Raw genomic sequence first — 3,660 nt, forward strand, 5'->3', positions numbered from 1 at the left:
TGTTTCCAATTGTTTACATCACTGGCTTTTGTTTTCTCTTTGATTTTGGTCCTTGCTGTTCAGGTGCATTTTTACTTTTTAAAAAATATATTTCTTGAAAATTTCAGTAAGAAATCAGAGACAAAGGGAAAAGCAATGAGGATAAAATTTAGAGCAGGGAATCAAAATGTTCCTACTACTTCTTTCTTATTTCTCATGGATCATTTGTGGTGAAAAAAATTCCTAATATGGCACCTTAATCTAGAGAATATTGTTTTGAATCACATGACATTGTTAGCTTGAGTGTGTATTGTGATCTGTATTTCTTCACTGTAGTTGGGGGGTGCGTATAGATGTATAAGAGGTGCTCAGTGAGTATCTGTTCCAGGGAATTAACTTACAGAGAAATCTTCACTCTTGTTATCATATACTTTGCTGCTGGCTACCAACCTGGAACAAGAACGAGCAGGTTCCCAGCCATAACAATGTTCTAGAGCACAAGCTCTGTGATTTCGGGATCACTTCATAGTTTGAGCTGTGTGCCAAGAGGTGTAAATGTAGTAGTGGAATGATGGAGACAAACTAGTGAGTTGAATTCTCACCAGAGTGCTTGACCATTTATCACGTAAATATAGTTATTGAAGCTGCAAGACTGGTGAAGGAATCTGACCTGAGTAAATTGAAGACTGCCATAACTGAGTGAAGAAACAGTACAGAGGACCTTTGAAAATGGAAGAATAATCAGTAGTACGATGATTCTCCGAGGTAGAGATCAAGGAAAGAAGGAATTTAGGAGAACTGGGTCATGGGGATTCCCCAATGGGAGAGAGCATTGCAAATGCAATGAGATAATTAAAATATCACTATGAACTTGAACGGTCCCCAAATTCAGAATATCTGGTGGTGAGTTAGAAAGAACCTGGGACTGAAGTCAGAAAGCCTGGTTCTGAGTCTGAGCATCCACCACTTTCTGGGTGATCCTGGGTAAATAACCACTTCTCTGAGCCTTCGTTTTCTATTATATAGACTGTTCTTAGATTGTTAATATTTAGTGCCATGTGAGTACATACTGGCTAAATGAGTGAGTTTGTGATAAGTTTTTATTGTAAAGTAGTTTATAATCTCTAATGTGCTATAAATGAGGCAAATTGGTTGCAATTAGTGTTTGTTTTATTGCAGGTCTCTCAGGAGCTTGCATCTAGCACATTTGAATGAATTCCATGGTGAGTACAATTAATGTGACCGAGTTAGTTATCGTCGGTCTTTTCCAGGATCCAGAGGTGCAGAGAATGTGCTTTGTGGGGTTTCTTACCATGTACCTGATCACGGTGGTGGGCAATGGCCTCCTCGTTGTGACAGTCAGCATCAGTAAGAGTCTGAATTCCCCCATGTACTTCTTCCTTAGCTACCTGTCCCTGGTGGAGATCAGTTACTCCTCTACTGTTGTCCCTAAATTCATCACAGACTTACTTGCCAAGATTAAAACCATCTCCTTGGAGGGCTGTGTGGCTCAGATTTTCTTCTGTCACTTCTTTGCAGTCACTGAGATCCTTTTGCTTGTGGTGATGGCCTAGGACCGCTATGTGGCCATCTGCAAGCCTCTTCATTATATGAACACTATGAGCAGCCTACTGTGTTATGTACTGGTGGCTGGTTCCTGGCTGGATGTCTTTTTCAACTCCATAATTCAGATTCTAATCACCATCCAATTGGCCTTCTGTGGTCCCAGTGTGATTGACCACTACTTCTGTGACCTCCATCCTTTATTCTAGCTTGCCTACAGTGACGCCTTTGTGGAGGGAATTATTGTGTTGGTCAACAGTGGATTAATCTTGTCTTCTCCTTCCTCCTCTTGGTGTCCTCCTATATTGTCATTCTGGTCAACTTGAGAAAACATTCTGCAGAAGGGAGGCGCAAAGCTCTCTCTACCTGCGCTTCTCACATCACAGTGGTCATCTTGTTTTTTGGACCTGCCATCTTCCTCTACATGAGACCCTCCTCCACCTTCACTGAGGACAAACTGGTGGCCGTGTTCTACATGGTCATCACGCCCATGCTGAACCCCATCACCTACACACTGAGAAATGCAGAGATGAAAATAGCCATGAGGAAGTTGTGGGGCAAAAAGGAGAACTCAGAGATGGAGTGAAAATGAGAAAGTGATAAATAAATTGCATGTCTAATTATTCTGTTCTTGAAATGCGTTTTGATTTTAGTGGGACATTCATGAATGGCAGAAATAATATAAAGACTTAATGTTACTGCTGTTGTGATGCTCCTTAGCAAGATAAATTATTTGGTAACCTTGTGTAATGTTCCAAGGACAGAGATCAGATAGTCTTGCTGAATCTTAGAGAACTTGGTTGGCTCCACGATATCCAACAATGTTATGGGATTGGGTAATAGTAAGACTCAAACTAAAGTGCAAATCCAAATGAGACCATTATGACAAATACTTCGCATGTTAAAATCATTTCTCCCTTGATTCCCTTCTTCTTTCCCTCCTTACTTCCTTCTCTTTCCTGCCCCTCTCTTTCTTCCACCTCCCTCATGATAACAGCCTCTATTTCATTAAAGAAGGAGACCACACAGAGGAATTATCAGGGGATAATTAGGGAGGAGGGCACCGATCTGATCTCCTCCAATGTGGATAAGTGCATTTTGAAAATTACATCCATGAATTTTTGTATTCTTCTACTTGGTTCTTGGCACCTTTGCCATAGACTATCTGATCATGAGTACCAGAAGGGTCCCTGGGACAATTCCAGTTCTTGTGATATGTGGGTACAAATGATAGTCCTTATATCTCCATGGGTCCTGTCACAATGTCCAGCATCCATGAATTGAAAATATATATATCAAAATGGCATAGATTCCAACTATCAATAGGGAAAGATCAAGTCAAACATTTTAACAAAAAGGAGATCACTTTTAGACTTATCCAGATGTAAATAAATACAGAATGTAGAAAATGCTTATTGGGCCTAACTTGAAGAATGAAGAGGACGAAAATAATGCCCATGAATGTTTCTACTCCGGACTTCTGTCGTTTATTCAAAGTGACCATCCCAATTCCATTTCTTTTCATGCCTATTAGTGTTTCTTGGTGACGTTGGATGAGACAGTCTGTGTGGACATTATTGTTTCACCTCTCAGACACTCTGCTTCACCCAAATGACTCAAGTCACTGTGGACAATTTAGAGAATATCATAAAATTTGCCCCTGTTGGCTTTGGAATTACACAGACTGGCTTTGCATTTGCCCTTCGTCCTTCTATCTCTCCTTGAGGAACAGGTGAAATAATGCAGGCAGCATCATTGCAGAGGGATGAAGCATCATTGGTGTGCTACAGGCCTTAAGGCCTTTTCCCTTTCTCCTTAGGTGCTGGTTGTGCATGTAGGTGAATAGTGGTTTTCAAGGCACCAGGAAATTGTCCTCAATTCCCTTGGTGTCCCCACTAAGCATGGCCATAGATTGCCATTGTTAATCCCTAAGAAAATATCACTTCTGCCTGGAATGACTTTACCATCCTTTTCCGTATGGCAAAATCCTAAACAACCTTTAAGACCTAAGTTAAGGTCATTTCTCATATGAGGCCTTCTCCGATGCCCCGCTCCTCCTTGGGTTGAATTTCTGTCTCCCATCCATGGTCATTTTTACATACTTTTATCATTGCCCTT

The 3,660-nt window shown here is 40.9% G+C and overlaps 1 pseudogene; it reads left to right on the forward strand.

The window, feature by feature from the left end:
• The first annotated feature begins 1,163 nt into the window (after positions 1-1,163).
• On the forward strand, positions 1,164-2,128 carry LOC147911155 (olfactory receptor 4B1-like; annotated as a pseudogene).
• The last annotated feature ends 1,532 nt before the right edge of the window (positions 2,129-3,660 follow it).

Source organism: Ceratotherium simum, unplaced genomic scaffold, assembly GCF_057802395.1.
Source record: "Ceratotherium simum simum isolate JZ-2026a unplaced genomic scaffold, ASM5780239v1 HiC_scaffold_55, whole genome shotgun sequence".
NCBI classification, from domain to species: domain Eukaryota; kingdom Metazoa; phylum Chordata; class Mammalia; order Perissodactyla; family Rhinocerotidae; genus Ceratotherium; species Ceratotherium simum.